At 54.0% G+C, this 10,072-nt stretch overlaps 1 protein-coding gene and 1 pseudogene across 2 annotated transcripts in view; both read right to left on the bottom strand.

Annotated features, from left to right (window-relative positions):
- Positions 1 to 4,181, bottom strand: part of HIC2 (HIC ZBTB transcriptional repressor 2) — a 31,825-nt gene extending 27,644 nt beyond the window's left edge. Inside the window, exon 1 of one of the 2 annotated variants that reach the window (XM_017518632.1) lies at positions 3,975 to 4,181. The gene's annotated coding sequence lies outside the window, so the exon portion shown is untranslated. Of the gene's footprint in view, positions 1 to 769; positions 1,812 to 3,974 lie in introns of those variants that run through there. The other variant, XM_037734940.1, reaches the window with a different exon arrangement.
- Positions 4,182 to 8,475: 4,294 nt separating this feature from the next.
- Positions 8,476 to 8,586, bottom strand: LOC119469526 (annotated as a pseudogene).
- Positions 8,587 to 10,072: the final 1,486 nt, after the last annotated feature.

The following is a 10,072-nucleotide window of genomic DNA, read 5'->3' as shown; positions in this document are numbered from 1 at the left end:
GAATAGTCAGAAGGAGGGACTCCCCCAAGTCTGACCACCTTCTTGAGGGTCCCAGGCAGTTTCTTAGGGTCCCTCTCCCCACTCAGCCCTGCCACACCCCTCCCAGGCAGTCTGGCCCATCCCTCCTGAACTGTGGCGGGCTGGAACCGGCTCCCAGCCTTCCCTCCCTTATCAAGCTCACTGGGGGCCCACACAAAGCTCCCACCCCCACCAGCTTTTCTTGCTTTGCCACTCCCAGCTAAAACTGGGCTCAAGGCGAGCAAGCCTGAGTCCCTCAGTCCCTCGGGGCCTAGCCCCTCCTCGAAGCCCTCCCCCAGCCCAGGTCCCTAACCCTTAGGGCAAGGCCCCTCCCAGCAGGAAGCGAACCCTGGCGGTGCCAGGCAGAGTCAAACTGGAAGGGCTGGTTCAGAAGCCCCTAAATGGAAGCCAGGACTTCTCTTAAGGAGGGGGCTCGCAGCCCCACTCCTCCCTAGTGGGATCTCAAATCTCTCCAGACACCACACTATATGGGCCTCCACAGGCAGTGGAGGCATTTACCCTCCAGCCCCAGCAAGCTAGTGAACTTCCAAAAGCAGCTCCTTCACTACTCCAGAGGAGACCGGGCCACGTGAACTGCAAGCGCCTCTATCATCCCGCCTGAAAGGTAAGTCTGTGAGTGCCAGAAAGCAGGGGCCAACGAGACTTGGTCTAAGCCAAGGAGGACAGGCACTGATTCTGTGCTCAGAAAATGTGGCGAAATTAATAAAAAGCTTGAAAAAGAGCCGCATACATGCCTGACTGGCAGTGGGGTCTCCTGAGTTGGCTTCCCGGCTCACACAGTATCTGCAAGTCCAAGTCCTCAGTGCTCTCCAGCTGTCTCCCCAACCACCCTCTAGCCTACCACTGCCTTTTAAAACCCAACAGCACTCACTTCCTGGTTAAAACCCCTCCCCTCCTGGCCAACCTCAACCCACATGGCATCCAGGGCTCTCCGCCAGCCCAAAGGCTGGCCCCTCCCACACCACGCCTGCTGCGCTCCGCTAGGTGCCAGTCCTTATCACCCCATCTTATAATCATTTGTTGAATGTCTGTCTTCCCCAGGCTGAGCTCCAGAAAACAGCAATACATGAATGTAAACTCAAGTTCTATTCCCACTGTAGAAACAGGGACGCTAAGGCCAGAGGCAGGAGAGTCAATCACTGCCCAAGGTCATGACGAGAGTAAATGGCAGAGCCAGCACTGCACTACAGACTTTGCGACCAAGTCCAGTTCCTCTCTCACTGCCCCACAGGGGTCCCTCCTCAGCCAGGCTAGAGGAGCCAAGAAGGGAGGAACCTGATTTGTTCTTTCTTCCTGTGGTGAAAGCTGCCTCCCATGCCAGCAAGAGCAGCCCAAGAAGAAGCGCCCCACTCTCTCAGGGATCAGGTACTGGGGGCGGTGGGCAAGACAAGGTATGGGGTGGGGCTGACTGCTCAAGGCCAACAAGCCATGCAGTAAGGTTAGAAACCACAGGTCCCCTGAGTAAACTGAACTTTATTCCTTCCTCACAGCTCTCACGCTCCAGAACTGCCCCGCCAGCTCTTCTCCAGGGGCTAGCTGCTGATTAAATGGCACTCCCTCACCCACCCCCTCAGATCTGACCCTGCAAACAATAAGGACTCGAGGAAGGCAGCAGGCTATCAGCTCAATAATGCAAAACCCTGTTGCTCCTTGTCCGAAACAGCTGACTTCAAGTGGACGGGAGGCTGCGCTTATTAACAAAATGAGAAATCTGATCTATGGAAAGAAAACACTACGTGACGATTAATCCAGGACTGCAGCTTGTGGAGAAGGCTGGGCTGCTGGCCAAGACCGAGGACCGAGGATGGGGTCATGCCTACCTGTCCCCAGAGCAGGTATCATGCAGCACAATAGGACGCATCAGGACTCATCACCCCTGCCCCACCTGTGCGTTCTCTTCTCCTTCCAGCAACTGCGACAATCATTTCGGTTTTACTTTAATTAAAAGCCTGATTCCCTCGGGCTGCTGCTTCCTCTACACAGAGCCAGCAACCGGAGGGAGATTTTTCTTTTCAGGAATCGGTCGTAAAAGCTCAGTGACTAATCTACAAGTTCCAACAACTGGCAGAAAAACACCACAGGGAGAGGTTGCTGGGCACACAGCAACACTCAGAGCCAACTGGCCAGAGGGCCACACGCACTCTACAACCTCCACTCCCCAACCGGACACTGGCCGGCGGACCCACCTGTGAGCTCTGATCTCCCAAGGCAGGCAGCTGGGGAGCCTCTTCCCAGCCTTCCAAGCCTATTGCCTGTCCTGTGGGACCTAGAGACCTTCACAATTTCAACGGCACAAGACGGAAGGTACACTTCCAGGCAACAATCCTGGGCCATGGGACTCAGTTCAGCCCCCAAGTATCCATCAGCTTCCCAGCCCCGTTCTTGGTGTTCAGAGCCCATTAAACCAGCAGTCTCGCCACACAACTTTGTCTCCAGAGGCCAGCTCATCTGCTTTTTTTTTTTTTTTTTTTCCAGACCACCTACTACTCCATCAACCCTGCTCCACCGAGCATGCACACTCTCCTTGCCACACGGCTTCAGACCAACCACATGGCCTGTGCTCCTGAAAATGTCTGCTTGAAGGCCCAGAGAGTCCAGACACTGGCAGATGAGAATGGGGGAAAAGAAGCAAAGCCAGGAGCCAGGAAGCAATAAATGCTAGACCCAGAAAGATCTTAGGTTTGGGTGACCCAGCTCCATCCCTCCATCCTGGATCCTCAGACGACAGCCCCAAGTTCAGCCTAGGAGCTCCCAAGGCCCCTCCATTACCTGAGCTCTCCCCACAGCACAAGAAACACAGCAATCCCCACATCAGTCAACAACCCACCGCCACAGGATTCCTATGGGCAAGGCTCTGCCCCTCCCCCCAGCACATATGTCAGAGGGGTGGCCTCCCAGGGTTATACCCCTCCTGCCTTTGGGGGAGTGGGGGATCGGGAACATAGCTTTCCAGATGTGCTTGGCAATACCTACTAGAAAAGACTAGGGGTGCAGGGGATAGAAGACATGGATAAATAACTTTAACACCACTCCAACCCATCCGGCTCAGCACTGGGCTCCCTTACCCAGGCAGTCCCAGGCCGCTCTGGGTGGGGCCTTTGGGAGCATTATCTGGCCTCATTCCCTCCTCCTCGCAAGTCACTGCCCCCCAGGGAGAGGCATTCCCCCCACCACGCACACACCCAGGCCTGTGTGAATATGAACCATCTTGGAAGATAAACAGAGAGTGACAAGCTGGGGCCCCTCAGCCCCCTCCCTCAGCCAGCCGGTCCCTTCCCCCTGCCAGCCGACCCCCTCCCCCAAGCCCATCTCTCTTCCTGCCAAGCGGCTGCCTATAGGAGAGGTCTGGGGGCAGGGCAGTGAGCCCACCAGCCGCAGAGCCTGGCCCTCTGGGAGCGGCCCCTCCAGGCCTGCCCCTGCCCCTGCCCCTGCCGTGGCCAGTCTTCCCGCGGGGAGGAGGCAAGAGGAGACCGCAGACGGTGCAGGACCGCAATTCTGGAAATCGCAAAATGCTCCAGCGAGGGGGCGACCGCGGGCGCAGGGCCGTTTGCATAATGGGAGCCCTCCCGCCTGTCAGGCAGCGCAGCTCGCCCGACGCTGTTCGGATTAGATTGCTAATGAAAAGGCACAAAGAGCCGGCGCCCGCTCGCCCGCCGACCCCCGCTCCGCAGACCAGCGTCCTGGGCCTGGCGCGGCCCCGTGGGCTTTGTGCCCCGGGTGTCCCACAGCCCGCGACCCTCGGGGCATCTGGCCCACAAAGCCCAGGCCTGCCAAGGGTCCCGCGTGCGCCCCCGCCCAGGCCCGCCAGACGCGCGCGCGCCCCCCACGCGAGCAGTCCCACGTCGCCCGAGCGCGCGCGCGCGCCCACGCCCCTCTCCCCGAGGACGCGCCCGGCCCGCGCCCCGCGCCCCCGGCCCCCCGCAGCAGCCCCTCACCTCGTGTGCGTCGGCGGCGCCGCTCCGCCCGCCGGCCGGCCGGCGCTACCAGCAGCCCCTTGTCCTCGGCGCCCGGCTCGTGCCGCACGCGCCCGCCCCGTCCGCCTGCCGCCGGCCCGGCTCGGCTCCCCGCCCAGCGCGCCCCGAGCGCCGCTCACAGCCGCCCGCCCAGCGCCATCTTGGAAGCTTGTGACGTCGGCGCCGCCCGCTCACCCCTGACCCACATCTGAATGGGCGAGCGGCGGGGCGGGGCCAAGGGACAGTGAGGGGGCGTGGTCCTCGGGTAGGGGCGGGGCCTGTGGGGACGGGGCCCGGGCCAGGGCCGACGAGCGGTCCGAGCACTGGGCGGGGCGGGCTGCCAGGGTCCGGCGCCGTGGGGGAGGGGTGCGCAAGAGGAGCCGGGGACTCAGACCCCGGAGGCCTAACTGGACCCCGACCTCAAGCCCCAGCGCGGGACCGCGACCTCGCCCCCGAAGTACCGGGACCGCATGCCAGCCCCTGGGACAGGGACCCTGGCCTCCCCACAGGCTGACGCCCAACCCCTCAAACTTGGGTTGACTGACCCCCTGTTAGCCTGACCCTGACCCCTAGAAGCCCCGAATTAGGGACCTCTATCGGCCTGCGCGCCCCCTCCCCGGCCCCTTTGCGACCCCTGCTCGACGCTCCCTGCGGTGGCCCGAGCCTCAAAGGCTCAGCCCGCAGTGAGACTGCAAGCTCGGAAGTCTGGGCTCCTGGGGAGACCCGGGCTGTTTGGGTGCAAAACAGAAGGAGCGCCCCTCCTCTAACCCCAACCCCCCTAGGGCCCCCGCGCGCGCACCCCTGCGGGTCCTACCTGCTCAGAGGGCGCGGAGGACCCAGCACGCTGCGCTCAGCCAGCCCCTTCCGGTGGCCGCAGCCCCTCGTAGGCCCCAGGGGTCAAGCGCCTGCCGGAGACGGCCCTCCAGGACCCTGGCTCCTGGCTGCCATGCAGATTGCCGTCCCAGGGGCTGGGCTGGCCTGACACGCCACTGCTTCTCTAGGGAGCTGCTTAATGGACCTCTCTCTACTTTGAACACCAAACAAAGGAACACACCACTATCGAGGTCGCCCAAGTCCAAGAGGAGCCCAGGTCTGCCTCACAGGGAAGTTGTGCCCCGCTCCAGTCAAGATTAAAAACCAATTCAGTAACCCTTCGCCAAGCTGATTATGCAACCTTTCTTTCCTAATTGATGTTTAGGTTTAATGTCATCCTTACATTTCTTGGACTTCACAAAATTCTAAGTTCACCTGGAAAAATAGCCGAAAACAGCTATGGTTTCCCCCCCGTGGGAACAAAAGCAGGAATGAGGGTAGACTTGCCCTAACAGATATCAAAACAAATTGTAAAGCTACCGCAGGCATTTCAGTGTGGTACAGAACAAGAAATAGAATAGAAAGCCTAGAAACATCCTAGAAATGGTAAGAACACAATAGATGAAAAAGGAAATATCAAACATCTGTGAAAAAAAGAGATATCAAGCATCCCTGAAGAAGAAAAGGAGTATTCCACAAATAGAGCACAGCAGAGTACTCACTATTTGAAGGAAGGACTGAAAAAAAAAAAAGTCAACCATTCTACTAACCCAAGCTGCATAAATTAAAACTATAAGAGGCAGGGTTTTTTGTTTTGTTTTGAGACAGTGTCTTGCTCTGTCACCAGGCTGGAGTGCAGTGGCGTGATCTCCGCCTCCCGGGTTCAAGCGATTCTCCTCCCTCAGCCTCCCGGGGTAGCTGGGATTACAGGCACGCCCACCACGCCCTGCTAATTTTTGTGCTTTTGGTAGAGACTAGGTTTCACCAAGTTGGCTGGGATGGTCTTGATCTCTTGACCTCGTGATCTGCCTGCCTCGGCCTCCCAAAGTGCTGGGATTACAGGCGTGAGCCACTGTGCTAGGGGAGGCTGGGTTTTTAACTAAACAAAAATCAGTTTAAAATGATAAACTTCAAACACAGGTAGGGTCTGGTATGGTTATGAGGTAGTCACTCTCATATACTGTTGGAAGCACATAAATCGCCTCAGAATTCCTGGACGTGAGTTTGGCAGTATGAGCCAAAAGTTTTTTTGGTGGTGTGTGTTTGTTTTGAGAGTTAGAGTCTCACTCTGTTCCCCCGGCTGGAGTGTAGCCTCAAACTCCTGGGATCAAGTGATCCTCCTGCCTTCCAAAGTGCTAGGATTACAGGCGTAAACCAACGTACCTGGCCCCAAAAATATTTTAAAATAATTATACCCTCTCAGACCAGTATTCCAGAATTCTGTTCTGGGGAAATTAACCACATTTACAGACCACATACTTATTATTTGTCTCTCTACCCATTAGTAAGTTTGTACCTGTAAGCTTATAACCCGTGCCTAGGAGCACACCTGAGACAATAGACATTCACAGTCCCTCGTTCATCTGCATTTGAAAACTAATGTGGCTGGGCTCAGCGGCTCATGCCTGTAATCCCAACACAACACTTTGGGAGGCCAAGGCCAGCGAATCGCCTGAGGTCAGGAGTTCGACAACACCCTGGCCAACATGGTGAAACCCCTGTCTCTACAAAAAATACAAAAAGTAGCTGGGTGTGGTGGCGAATGCCTGTAGTCCCACCTACTTGTAGGGAGGCTGAGACACAAGAATCACTTGAACCCAGGAGATGGAAGTTGCAGTAAGCCAAGGTCATGCCTTTGCATTCCAGCCTGGGCAACAAAGGGAGACTCTATCTCAAAAAACAACAAAAAAGATAATGAAAGTACAATAATATTCTTAAGTGTCATTTATAATAATGAAAAAAAGCATATACAAATTGGTTAATGCCTGTAAAGTGTTGATTTTGGGAGGCGGAGGCAGGCAGAGCACTTGAGATCAGTAGTTTGAGACCAGCCTGGTCAACATGGCAAATCCCCATTCTGCTTGAACCCAGGAGGCAGAGGTTGCAGTGAGCTGAGGTGGTGGCATTGCACTCCAGTCTGGACAACAGAGTGGGACATCACTAAAAAAAATAATAGGCAGGGAGCAGTGGCTCACTCCTATAATCCCAGCACTTTGGGAGGCTGAGGATGGTGGATCACCTGAGGTCAGAAGTTTGAGACCAGCCTGGCCAACATGGTAAAACCCGGTTTCTAGTAAAAATACAAAATTGGCCGGGCGTGTTGGCGCATGCCTGTAATCCCAGCTACTTGGAAGGCTGAGGCAGGAGAATTGCTTGAACTCAGGAGGCGAAGGTTCCAGTGAACCGAGATCCTGCCGTTCCACTCCAGCCTGGGTGACAAGAGTAAAATTACGTCTCCAAAAATAATAATAATAAATAATAACTTATAGCAACCTCGCCTGGCTAAAGTTATAAAATAGTAGTCCCAGCTACTTGGGGGACTGAGGCAGGAGGATCGCTTCAATCTTCGAGTTGGATGTTTCAGTGAGTCAAAATCGCACCACTGCACACTCCAGCCTGGGCAACAGAGCCAGACCCTGTCTTAAAACAAAAATTAGGCTGGGTGTGGTGGCTCAAGCCTGTAATCCCAGCACTTTGGGAGGCCAAGGCGGGTGGATCACGAGGTCAAGAGATCGAGACCATCCTGGTCAACAAGGTGAAACCTCGTCTCTACTAAAAATACAAAAATTAGCTGGGCATGGTGGTGCGTGCCTGTAGTCCCAGCTACTCAGGAGGCTGAGGCAGGAGAATTGCTTCAATCTTCGAGTTGGATGTTTCAGTGAGTCAAAATCGCACCACTGCACACTCCAGCCTGGGCAACAGAGCCAGACCCTGTCTTAAAACAAAAATTAGGCTGGGTGTGGTGGCTCAAGCCTGTAATCCCAGCACTTTGGGAGGCCGAGGCGGGTGGATCACAAGGTCAAGAGATCAAGACCATCCTGGTCAACATGGTGAAACCCCGTCTCTACTAAAAATACAAAAATTAGCTGGGCATGGTGGTGCATGCCTGTAGTCCCAGCTACTCAGGAGGCTGAGGCAGGAGAATTGCTTGAACCCAGGAGGCGGAGGTTGCGGTGAGCCGAGATCGCGCCATTGCACTCCAGCCTGGGCAACAACAGCGAAACTCCGTCTCAAAAAAAAAAAAAAAAATTATATTTTTCAGATGCATGCAAAAATGCTGACATATGGAGAAGCAACTGAAGAAAATAAATAAAAAATATGTACAGAAGTTCTCTCTGGATATTGGGAAATTTTTTTTTTTTTTTTGAGGCGGAGTTTCGCTCTTGTTACCCAGGCTGGAGTGCAATGGCGCGATCTCGGCTCACCGTAACCTCCGCCTCCTGGGTTCAGGCAATTCTCCTGCCTCAGCCTCCTGAGTAGCTGGGATTACAGGCACGCGCCACCATGCCCAGCTAATTTTTTGTATTTTTAGTAGAGACGGGGTTTCACCATGTTGACCAGGATGGTCTCGATCTCTTGACCTCGTGATCCACCCGCCTCGGCCTCCCACAGTGCTGGGATTACAGGCTTGAGCCACCGCGCCCGGCCCTCATTCTTTTTTTTTTTTTAATGTCAGACGGGTAATATGCCTATGTTGTAACAAGGTTGGAAGGTGGCACGGCACATCTTACACAGGAATGGGTGAACACATAATCATCATGCTTAAGAACTACAAAAGGATCATAATTCATTCTATAAAAACTGACAAATATTCCAGAGTCTGGAGCTTCTGCAATTTATTCAACACTTCCTTAACTAACTATGGGTGTTCAGTTTATTTACAGCGTGGTGCCTTTTTTTTTTTTTTGAGACGGATCCTCGCTCCTGTCACCCAAGCTAGAATGCAGTGGCAGGATCTCACCTCACTGCAACCTCTGCCTCCTGGGTTCAAGCAATTCTGCCTCAGTGTCCTGAGTAGCTGGATTACAGGCATCTGCCACCACACCGGGCTAATTTTTGTATTTTCAGTGGAGATGGGGTTTCACAATGTTGGCCAGGCTAGTCTTGAACTCCTAACCTTAAGTGATCCACCCGCCTCAGCCTCCCACTGTGTTGGGATTACAGGCGTGAGGCACCGCACCCAGCCTACAGTATGGTGCTATTAAAAAATATTTTTAGGCTGGGCATGGTGGCTCACACCTGTAATCCCAGAACTTTGGGAGGCCAAGGCAGGTGGATCACCCCATCTCTAAAAAAAGAAAACCAAAAAATATTTTCGGGCTGGGTACAGTGGCTCACACCTGTAATCCCTGCACTTTGGGGTGCTGAGGCAGGTGGATCACTTGAGGCCCAGAGTTTGAGTTAAGAGAAAGACCAGCTTGGTGATCACGACAAAACCCTGACTCTACTAAAATATTAGCCAGGCGTGGTGTCACATGCCTGTAATCCCAGCTACTCGGGAGGCTGAGGTGGGAGAATTGCTTGGACTAGGGAGGCAGAGGTTGCAGTGAGTTGAGATCCTGCCACTGCACCCCATGCTGGGCAACAGAACAAGACCTTGTTTTAAAGTAATTAATTAATTAATTAATAGAAAGAAAACAGAAAATTTCACCAGGTGCAGTGGCTCACGCCTTTAATCCCAGCACTTTGGGAGGCCAAGGCAGGTGGATCAGGAGGTCAAGAGATCGAGACCATCCTGGCCAATGTGGTGAAACCCCGTCTCCACCAAAAAATACAAAAATTAGCTGGGCTTGGTGGCGGATGCCTGTAGTCCCAGCTACTCAGGAGGCTGAGGCAGGAGAATTGCTTGAACCTGGGAGGTGGACGTTTGCGGTGAGCCGAGATCAAGCCATTGCACTCCAGCCTGGGTAACATGAGCGAAACTCTGTCTAAAAAAAAAAAAAAAAAAAAGTAACATTTCTAATTGGAACAATTCTAGAGATACTGAAGCACATTTTATTTTTATTTTATTTTATACTGAAGCACATTTTATTTTTATTTTATTTTATTTATTTATTTTTGAGATAGTGCCTAGCTCTGTTGCCCAGGCTGGAGTGCAGTGGCATGATTACGGCTCACTGCACCCTCCACCTCCTAGGCACAAATGATACTCCCAGCTGTGACTACAGGTATGCACCACCACACCTGGCTAATTTTTTATTTTCTGTAGAGACAGGATCTCACTATGTTCCCAGGCTGCTCTCAAACTCCCAGACTCAAGCAATTCT

The sequence above is a fragment of the Cebus imitator genome, unplaced genomic scaffold, assembly GCF_001604975.1.
Source record: "Cebus imitator isolate Cc_AM_T3 unplaced genomic scaffold, Cebus_imitator-1.0 Scaffold690, whole genome shotgun sequence".
Lineage (NCBI taxonomy): Eukaryota > Metazoa > Chordata > Mammalia > Primates > Cebidae > Cebus > Cebus imitator.
This window is presented reverse-complemented; position numbering and strand designations above follow the sequence as displayed.